The sequence below is a fragment of the Phalacrocorax aristotelis genome, chromosome 1 (assembly GCF_949628215.1).
Source record: "Phalacrocorax aristotelis chromosome 1, bGulAri2.1, whole genome shotgun sequence".
Classification (NCBI taxonomy): Eukaryota; Metazoa; Chordata; class Aves; order Suliformes; family Phalacrocoracidae; genus Phalacrocorax; species Phalacrocorax aristotelis.
Window position 1 is genome coordinate 155938556 of NC_134276.1, and position 13287 is coordinate 155951842.

The window sequence follows — 13287 nt, forward strand, 5'->3', positions numbered from 1 at the left end:
TAAGGAAACCTGATTTTAACATCACAGGCCTGCAATACATATACTTTAGCTAGAGTGGTTTGTTGTGTTATTGTGGTAATAACCCAGTTATGTTTGCGCCATAATTGTACCTCTAAATGTCTCTTGAGCTGCACATATGGGGCAAAGCGTGGCTTTATGAATACACAGGGGAAGGGTAAGAAAAGAGGAAGGCCGTACAGAGAATTACATCCTTTTTTCCTTCCACGTGCAACAGCTAACACAGTTTTGGAAGGCAGGCAATGGATGGTGTTAACGCTACATTAATGCCAACATGATGGTCAAGTCTGAGTACTCAGAAATCATAAGGCTGACTAGGGGATCGCACGTGTCTGGTTTTGTATTTGCTTTTCTCTTCTTGGAGACTTTACAGTTTGCAGTTTCAAGTTTTACTTCACCATCTAGGGGAAAAAAAAAAAAAAAAGAGGTTTTTTCTTTTTAGGTCCAAGTTTTTATTAAATCACATGACTCCAGGATCTAGGACTTAAAGTAAAATACCAAAGAAGTTGAGACTTATTAGTCGGCGACGATGTGCCAAGTTCCCCAAATGAAGTTAATGGATTAGCCTAGCCAACTGACCTGCCTCTCTGGAAGGAAGCACATTTGGTACATCTTGAAAAATGTGGAGAACATCATACTGTGGAGTATATGTCCTTGAAGCTTCAGAAGGCTTGACCCTTGCCCTAATACATCTCTTTCTATTCCTCTGAAAAACTACCCTGCATGTCCTTATTTGTGCTCAATGACCGGCATCCTTGATTGCTTATAGACCTCTCCCCTTTGTGGTAGGAGGAAACCATTCCTTCATGCACTTTGGAAAGAACTCAAATTCCTTGGCTTAGCCAGGACAAATGTAACAGATCCTTTTTAGCTGAAGTTACATGCGTACATTTCTTTGAAACTCAGTCTCTAAGCACCATTCCTTTGTTGTGAATGGAAAGAAAAAATATGCATTTCCTGATAAGATGAGGCAGACATCAGTCTCCAGCCTTGTCTGGCTCTCTCCTTTGCCTATAGAGCAAGCCTTTGATAACTAGGTCCTTTCTTGTCGATGGATAACATTAGATGAGACGAATCCCAACCTTGATGTCACATTTTGGGTATCCATGAATCAAAATAATAAAATTAAATTCCTTTCTCATTTTTGCTGCCTTAAATATCTTCCATCTTTTTTGCCCTAAAGGAACAGCTGCCCCTCCAGGCAGTGAAATTCCTGCTCCTTATAAAAGCTACACATTTATCTGACGTCATTATTTAGGTCTCCAAATTACATTCATTAAAAAAAAAAAAGACTGAAGACATGATATTTTGGATATTAAAGGGTGTAAAATAAGCAGAAAAAGAGGGGAATAAACAAGTAAGATTTAAACAGGAGAGTAATAAAGAATGAACTCACAGTTTTTAGCTTTGCATTTCACCTTTTACATATTAATCATATAGTCACACACATAGATACCCTGTTATTAATTACCTTTAAGAAATACTTCAGACAGTAAGGCAGGATTCTCCCATCTTATTTTGGCTGGCATGCTTTATAGTAGCCCCTTCTCATTGTACCTGAGAACATGGCAATTCTGGCACTTTACTTACAAGGTATTGTATTTGTGAATATTAGTTCAAGCCCTGAAGAAAGTCTCATTTTGTGCTATATGCCAGCCATCTCCATCGCAGACACCGAAGAGTAAAAATATATATATATCGTCTCCCTAAGGATCCTTTCATTTTCTTCGCCTGCTTTGTTAGAGCTGCCACAGTCACTCAGATCCTCCTTGCAGAGGATCAGACAGACACATGTAACATCTCTACTCACTTGTACAGGGAATCACTCACAAAGCTGGTTTCCTATCACTAAGCTACTCGAAGAAGTAACTGATAGCGATGCAGGCCTCAGCAATTACTTAACATCTTGAAGAGACAGAAATAAGTGGACCGGCTGCCTTGATGCTGCAATACTTCTTTCTCACATGACTGTCTGGAAATTCTGTTGCCCAGAATCTCTGGTTTCTAGTGAACGTATAGTAATGCACCAGCCTCTTGCCTGGGGATACCTTTCACAGGTGTGGTACAGTATATTATGCCTTCCACCATTTATGTGTTATATGCACTGCTGGCACAAAAGTTTACATTGAAACTGGGAAGTTTATTAATTACAATTTTGATTTAACCTTCCTATGTCTTTTATATCTTTGCAACACCCATTTTTATATATATATATATATACACACACATGCATATATATGCATGCACACGTACATTTATAAATATACAAGCATTTGATGCTCTATTTTTGGAGCAGAAATCAATACTAGCTGTCTACTGCCAAGTGGCTCCCCAGAATGCATGGCCATGAAATTCTGCATTAACAAACACTGGTACATGGGGCGTAGAGGAGAAAGAAAAATATTCAAATGAAGGCATATTTCCATTTCACACTTGCAAAGCTTTATATAAACAGAAAAGTAGAAGGGAACAAAATCCACATTCTTAGTGCCCTAAAAGTTGTATTACATATTATATTTCATTATACATTTTTTAAAAGGCTCCACCTACTCACTGGGACTAGAAATCTTTTAATAGTATGAAGTTAGTCAATCTTTCTTTCATTAATATTCATATACATGCCCCAGTTCTTACACTTAAATCCACTAATGGAGATTCACTGCTGCCGCAGCTGAACGCTGTGCAGGACCGGGACCCTTTTGTGCCAACAGCCCCCACGGAGCACTGAACTGCGTGGTGGGTAAACGGTGTTCATTAAACAGCAGTCGCTTCACCCACTTTCTGCTCCCTTACCCCTTCTGCTAATTCCTTGAACATCTTCAGCACACCCTCAGTTGAGGGGGGGTTGCATCATTGCAGTGATGAGATGGTAGGCAGGAACTTGTAACGTGCCTGTCCTCTGTGCTGCAAAAGACATTTTGATAATCTTTGCCAAGTTATTAAATCTTTTCATCTTTTGCAGGGTAAAATGTTCCCCATTTTATGAAAGGGAGACAATAGTGCTTCTCTTCTTTCTGAGGATTTCTTACAACTATAAAGCCTCTGGTTTCCATTTAGCACTAACTCGATCTCTTTATGCAGCACCACACTGTGATGTGTAAACTTAGCCTGAAACAGAGTCTGAAAGCAGAAGAGACCATTATGATCATTTAGTCTGGCTTCCTCTAGGATTTTTCTCAGGGATTCTTGCATGAGGCTTCACAGTTTCAGTTGCCAAGGAAACAATTATCAATCTCTTCCATCCCTCATCATCCCTATCCCTCCTTTTCATTTTGTCATTTCTTGCTACAATAATAAAATCTTGTCGAATTTCCTAGTCCTTAGCTCTAGCATCCTCATGTCTACCCCAAAGAAAGAACAGGAAAGGGTGGTGAGAATCCTTGGCTGGGAGTTCAGCCAGAAACTTACCTCTTATCCTTGGATTCCGTGCTGCAGGTAGATGACCCTTTGTAAACGGTCCTCTCAGCTGCAGATAGCTTATCAAATGCTGTATTGTTTGGCTAATGCAAGGCATATTATTTTTTAAATTACCCAGCAGTGTACCACTCCATATATTTTTGGTATGTTTCCTTTCACCACAGCCTTAGCTCCACTACAGCCTGATGCAGAGATGCTTTGGGAAAAAAAAGAAAACCCACACTTTATTGTAATATGCAGCTAAAGAGCAAAAGCAATAATGAGGAAAAGGAAGGAAGATACAAAGAGATGGAAAACCATGTGAGAGGACAATAGAAGGCAAAGCCCCTGCCTCAACTAGAGAATAAATTAGATGCAGTCAGAGCCAGAGATAAACTTTTGGAGTCTCAGGAGGTTAAACTCAGGTACCTTCAGGCAAGTTACAGGAGATCTGCATGGTTCCCTAAGATCTAATGAGTCCCACCTGTATAATTCATAGCTTCTCACAGTTGCACTGATTTTCTGCCCTTAAACACAACTCTGATCAGGGTGACTGTTTGAAGGACAGAAGGGTGTCTCACCGATGTAATTTGAAAGGTAATTCCCTCAAATTCAGTGGAATTATATCAGAATAATCAGTTCCTCAGTGTGCACAGGAGGAAGGATGAACACACCAACTGCAGGGAGGGAAAGAAGAGCCATGTACTCACAAAAAGTTTAGGGGATGAGGGCTTCCATTTGGCATGTTTTGATAATTTATGACTTAGAGTAATTGTCCCCTTTTATAAGTCACCTAACAGTAGCTCACATAAGGGAAAGCAGACTTACCTTGTAAACCTCAGGAATATCAGATGATCAAAGAAAGTCAGGGTTACGTAGAAAGAGAATCATTCCTCAGGGTAAGCTCCTAGGGAGAGTGAAACAAGGCAGACCACATTAATAAGACAATTCCTGCTTATGGTCAGGGAGTGATATTTCAGCCCTTCCTCTTCTGGACACTCATTTTTGGAGCTTGCTGAAGGTTTTTTTTGCTCTGTGTCTGTGAAAGACATAACAGGATGGTTTTGAGGATCGACAAACCATGCATGTGTACACAGATGTTATGTCGTACATAAACCACGGTGGAAACACTCAGTGCATGTCCAGTAGATCTGGCACCAGAGCCACTGTGTCCCTGCTGGGACCTCCACGAGCCCACAACTCAGGACAGGCCTGTGGCATTGCTCACTATAAGCCTGGGAAATCTGGACCTGTTGGCCATTTGAGTCCATTTATTTAAGATGTTACATCTAAACGTATCCCAGCAGGATAGACAGCTACTGAAATCCCTGGTACTTTTTCCACAGAAATCACTTGCTGATGGTTTAGGGGTTGTAACAGAAGTAGTAAGATAAATCTATGTGTGAAAAACGATGGAGAAAACAAGTTATTTTTATGAATGTCAACAATATCTCAGTTTTCCTGTCGGCTATTTTCCTGCCAGGCTGTACAGAAGAATGTTAGAGGAAAGCAAATAGGAAGAAAACAGTGTCAACATACCAGTATAATTTCAAATATCACAGAGCTGTTAAAAGAAGTACATCGGGGAATATCTACCCACATACCTTCAGGCAGGCAAGTGTTAATTTCTCCTAAGTCCGAGGAGAATAAAGAAGACACTGTACTGCTGAAAACCACAGCTAGACAAAGAGGAATGGATGAACAGCAGTGTTGGGATGAGTCAGAAAAAGCCAGCCTTTAAGAGAGAGTTGGTTTTGGCACTTGACCTCAAACAGGTATGTTTATGCTCAGTGGAAGCTCTTGAAACAACCATGTTTTCTGGTAAAACTTGTGTAAAAATGCTCTTTCTTTGTTTCATCTCACATTTCATCTTCTGATTTTTTTTTCCTTTGGCTGAAGAAATATCTTTTGTTTCAAAAAAGGTGTTCTTGAGCCCCCTGGATCAGCTGCTGGCCCAAAGCATATTGGGTCAGCGTGGTTCAGAGCACGGCCTGCTGGCTTCTCTGTTCACATGTTGAGTGCTGGACTCAACTACCCTGGCGAAGATTATGTGGAGGGAAAAAAACCATCGCTGGCTGGCAGTGACATGAGGTGACTTAGTGTGCCGGCAGCTTCGCAAGCCTGTGCTTCCTCCCCTCAGCAGCAGTACACAAATGTGAGAACTCATTATTCCCAGAGGAGAAAAGCAACAACAACTCCATAACGAAAAACCAAACCAAACAAACTCCAACCCCAGACACCCAAGAAAAAAATACCCAACAAACAGGTAAACCTGAGAAGGGAACTGTCACTTGACCCTACTGTTTCTCCCACCAAGGTGTGCTGCATAGTTCCCAGGCAACCGCTCCCCTGCTGCTGCCTGCCCCTGCCAGGCTGATGACAGGGAAGAGGCTATCAGTTTGCAGAAAGAGAGTGATCCCACTCCACGCAGAAATACCACAATCTTCCCATAGAGCAGACCTGAGCATATTAATTGAGAAAATGGCACCAGGAGGCAGAACCTGAAGGTTAGCTCTTCTGCTGTCTGCATGGGCTTTAAACTACTCAACTCTTGTTCACACTGTGGGACAGCTTGGCAGTGGGGTGCAAGCAGTGGGGTCCTCTCCACAGCCCTGGCTGGAGATGTACTGGGGAGGAAAAGGCTCTCCACTGCTTGGCAAGCCTGGGAGGGAGTCAGGAAGGGCTCTGGTCGTGGAGATGTTGTATCCATGAGAGGCTCTACTGCTTGCTTCTGGATCCCAGACCGGCCCTTTATGGCCTCAGAATCAAAAATAGCTCATTTTGCCAAATCTCCTCTAAGATCTTGGATATTTCAGACTTGTCAATGCCATTCACTAAGCTAAAAATCCCAATCTACTCCTATTGACAGCCTCTGCCTTTTCAACACTAAGTAGCCCATTGCTATCAGAGCACGTCTGATCACTCTGCATGACTGTCTTCATCACTGTCTTCCATCCTGCTAATCATTGCCAACCCCCGCTGTTCTCAGTAGTGATTTCATATTCATTTGAATCATAGATTAAATTGTTACATTAATGGATTAAACAGCTTCCAGTATTGCCCTAATCTCCACAAGCCTCTCCTGGACTCCTCACCAGCTCTTTGAGGTCTGTCAGTTGGCCTCCTCTCACTGCCGTTCACACAAGTTGTATTGATATTGCACAGTGTTAATTTTTAGACCCAAAATGCAATGCACTACTGACTCATATGCCCAACACACTTTTGCATACATTATCACTATGCAATTACCTTTGTCAACCAAATACAGAGTCTCATCAAGGCAAGAAAATCAGGTTTGTTTGACAAGTTTGATGATAGTCACCATAAAACCATATCAGTGGCATTAATCATATTCTTTCCCTTAATTCTTTCTTGAGTGAATCCCATACAAGCTGTCCTTTATTTTCCCTGGAAATGAGCTAAGCCTAGCCAGCCTGCAATTACTGAGCTCATTCTTTGGGGCAAAATTAATACTAGTCTTTTGCTCTGCTCTGTGCCCTTATTGTGTCCTGACCCCACTTTTCTCTGACTGTCTCTGCCCTGACTGCCTTCACAGAGTAGCACATCCCCTTTTGCTCCTGAAGAGGCTTTGGAGAAGGGATTGAGGCTTCTTTCTCTCCATTGCAGAGCACTGAGGAGCTACCGCATCTATGAAACTCAGGGTTCTGGGCAAAAGAGAGGGCCATGGGGATCTGCACACCCACAGTACCAACTCAGTACCTCCACAATGTGTTAGTCAGTCCCACAGAAACAGCCCCGGGTCACAAGAGAGACCAGACTGCCTGAGAAATGAGGGGCAAGTGGGGAGGGCAGAGCTGGAGAGCTTTCCTGCCCCTGCTTACACTTCTCCTAACCTTTGTCCTAAAAAGTTTAACAGTACTGCCCTGGTTGATGGTGATGTCTGGTGAGACCCCACCTGGAGTACTGCGTCCAGCTCTGGAACCCTCAGCACAGAAAGGACATGGAACTATTGGAGCTGGTCCAGAGGAGGGCCACAAAAATGATCCGAGGGCTGGAGCACCTTCTCCTATGAAGACAGGCTGAGAGAGCTGAGGTTGTTCTGCCTGGAGAAGAGAAGGCTGTGGAAAGACATTATTGCAGCCTTTCAGTACTTAAAGGGGGGACTATAGGAAAGATGGGGATGACGTCTTTACCAAGGCCTGTTGTGACAGGACAAGGGGTGATGGTTTTAAACTAAAGGACAGTAGCTTTATACTGGGTATAAGGAAGATATTTTTTACAATGAGGATGGTGAAAGACTGGAAGAGGTTGCCCAGATAGGTGGTAGATGCCCCATCCCTAGAAACATTCAAGGTCAGGTTGGATGGGGCTCTGAGCAACCTGATCTAGTTGAAGATGTCCCTGCTCAATGCAGGGGATTGGACTAGATGACTTCTGAAGGTCCTTTCCAACCCAAACCATTCTATGATTCTATGATGATACCATCCTTTCGGTTGTTGTTGGCAGCAAGGCTCAAGTGGTATAATTTCTCCTTACCTTACCAGACTCTAAAGTCTTCTGGAGTCTTTTCATTAACATCAATTAGAATCAGAGCAGAGTTTATGACTGCATTTCCCTGGAGGTGTAAAAGATGTGTCACAATCATTCTCTCCCCTTTTGGGATGCTCAGCATGATCAGAGGGTCTCCTCTGCAGGAGAGTGGTAGCAGTTGCATTTGCTTCTCCAGAGAAGTTACAGGGCTTCTTTCTGCTCACCAGGCCACCTTCACGCAGCCTTCAGTTTTGAAGCCACTGACAGGGCTCCTTCCCACCAAGCCAGATTCTCTGATCGCAGGATTCCCCAGAGAATTAAAATAGATTTTTCCCACAAGTCCTTAAAGAAATCTGTGTTTACTCACCAGGAAGCAGATTCAAGATCATACGGCTGTCCTGCCAGGGTAACCTGTCGTATAAGCCAGCCATGGAGAGCACAAAAGAAACACGCATTGCACTCTTCAGAGGTTAATGCAGCAGAATTGGTTTCAGATGATCGTTATTGTATTCAGCAACGTACTTCGAGTGCCATTTGCTGAGGAGGCCTATTAATAAATGGAGACAGATGCTGTAATAAACTAAAGATCAACTGCTTCACAGTTCAGAGAGTAAATATAGTGCCCTGGGCAAGCAAGAGGGATGGATGGCTCAGTGAGAGAGAGCTCAGCACAGACCAGTTAGGACCATTGGTAACTCTGCTCATCGCAAAGAGGAAAATCAGGATGATGGGAGAAAATAAAGAAAACAAGGAAGAAGAAAAGTGAAAGAGAAGGCAGCCACAGAAAACTGAGCTTATAATAAGTGTGTGCGTTGCCCTGTGACCCTGTCTGCCTATAGTTTGAGGACAAGGAGGCACATACCCTATTAAAAATCTCTTTTAAAAAAAAAATCCTTTCTCTGTAACCTCCACTTGAGTGAACTAAGGTCATAAATGACAAATGTGGTTCAGGAAAATTTTCTCAAAGTTTTCATTAAACACAGGGGTAATAAAACATTATGAAAGGAACACAAGCATTGTTTCTGTTGTAAACTGCAGGTCTTTTACTTCTCAGAGATTGCTTATCAGTTATTCTTTTTCTGCAAAGCAGATCATTGGCTTCTTGAGCACCTGCACATAGCTGAAAACCTTGGAGTATTTCTTGATGAAAGCCCTCTCTCCTTTGAAAACTCCAAAAGTTGTGATGAGGAAAGACAAAACAGACACCCTTCTCTGGTCACTTTTCTTCTCATGGCGCAGAAATCAGACTGCTGCCTTTTCAACTGAGGTGAAATATCCTGAGGGCAGGGTGTATAAAAAAAACCCAAACCCAATCCAAACAGCCCCTCACCTTCCTGAGAAGTGGTATTCTTCATCTCTCTTGCTGTAGCCAGAAGCCTCTCGAGAGCCATGGATTTAAGAAGCCAGAGGACTCCCATTTTTGTTTAAAGGAAGGGCAACTGAGATGGATGAATGGGCCCCTGTGACCTTTTGCCATCCAGATTTTACGTTCAAGTAGTTCCATCAATTTGCTGGGAATCTCACAATCACTGATTCCAGCACTGGATATGTTGGAGCTGTTAAAACTTTATATCCAACCGAGGTATTATAAAATCCTCTGCGCAGGCACAGCCTGTTCCCTTACATCAAAGGCAAGCCCTGCGATCAAAGGTAGGTGTTTGAGGATCTTTGACTCCTAGAGAAAAGCACTGATGATATCCTTACTTGAGTGCTGAATGAATATTCTCCTTACTTTTGCTTTAACTCTAGTGCCAACTATTTTTTAAATGGAAATCTTTGAGTACTTTTTTGTTACTGTCTCTATAATGTCTGAATTCTGCTACCTCTGTTTCAAAGCACCTGAATTACAATATTTCTCACAAGGTTTCCTAGTTCTGCCAGGTCTGGCTGGGATGGAGTTAATTTTCTTCAAGCAGCCCATATAGTCCTGTGTTTTGGATTAATGTCCAAAACAGTGCTGATAATGCACCAGTGTTTTAGCTATTTCTGAGCAGTGCTTGCGCAGGGTCAAGGCCTTCCCCGTTTCTCACTCTGCTCCCCCAGCGAGTAGGCTGGGCGTGGGCAAGAGCCTGGGGTGAGACAGCTGACCCAAACTGACCAAAAGGATATTTCATACCATATAACATCATATTCAGCAATAAAAACTGAGGGGAAAGGGGTGCTGCTGTTGCTGAGGGACAGGCTGAGCACGGACGGGTCTGCTGGTGGGGGGTGGTGAGTGATTGCCTTTGCATCACTAGTGGGTTTTCTTCGTTACTTATTAAGCTGCCTTAAACTCAACCCAGCCTCCATTCACACATATATATTTGAATATTTCTACTGTGATCAGCACTTAAAAATGTCATCCAGCACCCAAACTGCTTTATTTCATATGGATGTACAGCATGTAGTACAGTGGCGGCGACCAACTTTTCAGTGCCACCGAAGTGCAGTTAAATTGCAGGAGTAAGACAGGATTTTTGAACCCCTTCACTTCTTGATACTGCGAGTGTGTACTGGGGGAGCCGAGCCTAGCAGGGCCGAGCCGAGCCTAGCAGGGCCGAGCCGAGCCTAGCAGGGCCGAGCCGAGCCTAGCAGGGCCGAGCCGAGCCTAGCAGGGCCGAGCAGCGCCGAGGCTGCGGGCGCCGGGTGCCCTCTGCTGGCCGCCGGGTCCCCGCGCCTCGGCAGGGCTGGGTGCCTGCAGGCGATGGTTATTAGATGCAGAGCTCAGGGCGGTGGGGCCGGGGTTCCACTATTAGACCTGATGGAAGAATATTTTCTTCCTGCACCCCACTGGACTGTCTTTTGCACACCCCACTTTGGGGACCACTGCTCCAGGGACTTGAGGGAAAAACCTGTTTGAGAGAGGACCTGAGTTTTTCAAGGGGTTGAGCATCCCCACCCAGTCTTCTATATTTTAGTTAGAGCAGTGGAGACTCATTGCTTCTGAAAATAATTTCTTTGCTCTTTCATATCTGCATCACTCTTCTCCTCTTTGACCCACTGCCTGTTTTCCACTCAGCTCTCTTTCATTTCCTGTCATGTCTGGTCTCAGAATATTTCATCCCCTTTATCCACCTTTCCCAGTAAAACCAAACCCTCTCCCATCTTGTTGTGTGCCCCTCTCCTGCTTCTTATGGTCTTTTTTACCTCCTTTGTTTTATCTGTCCGCATTGTACACCCCCATTTCCATATTTTAGCAGGCAGCACAAAGGGCAGGGGGTGGAGAGAATGACAGACTGGGGCAAGTGACACAGCCAGGGAGATTGCACAGATGTGGGGAAAGGAAACCCTACTGCTTTGTTTCTTCCCTGCCAGTGTTTTAACACCAGTGGGGCACACACACACGTGAAGGGTTAAAACAAACACGCTAAGGAAAAGCTGCTTATCGCAAGGCTGAATGATGAGCCATCACCATCAGTGGCTCTAAGGCCTTGCCTCTATGCAAACACAGTCATTCCTGATATTATTTTAAAGCCTTAAAAAAAAAAACCCAACCTATTGGAATTTGCTTTTCCCGTCACCCTCCACTACACACTGTTGCCTCTCACAAGCTGTAACAGCCCACCCGGCACCCCTCGGCTTTCACCCGCCCTGCTAAATTATGCACACACATGCTGGGGTCAAACCAATATTGAGAGAAAATAAAGGCAGCGAGGGGAGAGGTGAGGAAATGGGATCATGCAGGACAAGGGTCATTAAAAAAAGAGGAGGGGGTATTCTGAACATGGGGAAGGCAGGGATAAGGAGCGAGACGTGACTAGCAACGGAGTGCCGGCTCACTGACACAGACGAGAGAAGAGCTCTGGTATCTGGGGACTCCATGTCACATAGCATTTTTAAGAACAGGACAGACAAACAATCTGGCACGTGCAGAAGTATGGCTGAACCCTCATCGATGCCTCCTGCGGTCTCCTCCCAGACCTGCCTTTATTATTCCTATCGCTCCTATCCATAAACTCCTGAGGAGGCCTGTTGCTGCCTGAAGGAGAGAGGCAGATCAAGGATATTTGGGTGTGGAAGAAACACCCTCAGAGAGCCGAAGCGAGCTTTTCTCGAGCAGCCCAGCAGCGCCTCGAGGGAGCTGTGACCCAGACCCCAGTCTGTGGGGGAGCAATTCAGTAGCAGCCTCGCTTTTTGTTTGTGTGTTCATAAATTCCAATCTGTGGTTTCCAGACTGCCCTTGAGTGTTTGGAAGGGGTGGGAATTTTTGTCTCAGGGTCCATTCACAGTATTGTGAACTACAGTAAGTCCTTTTTAACCATACTTCCCCCTGCCTTTTTTTTTCACTGTGACGTTACTACAAGTTTTAAAATTAATTTTTTTTAATGAGCTTTGAATTAAAAAGGGGGCATAAAGTAACTTTTCTGTATTTAAGGAGCTCACACACCAGAGGCAGCGTGCTGTCCAAGCACAAACGGAAAGCATCCCAGATGCCTGCCGGGCCTGCTGCACCCCAACACCACACATCTGGATGTGCCCGGAAAGGCCTGTGCACAAACGCAGCCTGGAGTTAAGTATACTTAAGCTACCTGCTGCGCCTTTTCATTAGACCTTGTTGTAGGATTAACACAGGGGCGATGAGTCCCCGTGGGGCTGGAGTGCTGCTCCCTGCTCTGTGCTGGGCCCCCAGGGCTGGCGTGGCGGTGGCAGCGCTGCCTGGAGCGGCCTGCTCCTGTCCCGGCCTGCTGCTTTGACAAATGGGTTTTAGCATGGCTCAGGAGCCACATGTCGAGCTCCTCCCTCGGCTGCTTCCCTTTGAGCAAAAGCTCAAAACAGGAGAGACTTCGATATACAGTGCGGTGCGGGGGCCTTTAAATAACAGCCTTTATTACTCATTATTTGCACAGCCACCTCGCAGGAGAAAACATAAAAAGGATGCGTGTTGCAGGAAATGCTGATGCAGGCATGTTTGCCCTGCCCTGACCAGCATAGTAAGAAAGAGAAGACACAAGAATTTACAAGATGCAGGTCCACAGCTCCAGAACAGGTTTGCTCTGGAGATCTGACACGCATGCATAGGTGACTAAAAGGCAACAGTTGTGCTTCGTAGAGGAGGACGTTTCCCCTCTCTCCCAGTCCCCCTTTCCAGTTCCATTTGAAGTGAATAGCAACTGGGAGGGCAGAACAGTGTTGGAATTCAGACAAGTTCTCCTCATATGGATAAATACAAGTTTAGGTACCAAACTTTGGATGCCAAAGAATTAAAACATAGTTGCTGTGTTGGAAAGCACAAGCGGCACATGTCAGGAACAGCTGCACTGCTGTGCATATGTCATGTCGGTGTGTCCCCCTGCCCTCCCAATTTTAAGTAAAAGCCATACCCACCTTGAATAAATCGGTTTGGCTGAGGTGAACACTCTCAGAGCAGCAGCAAAGATTCCTTCTGGCCCAGAAAGAGCT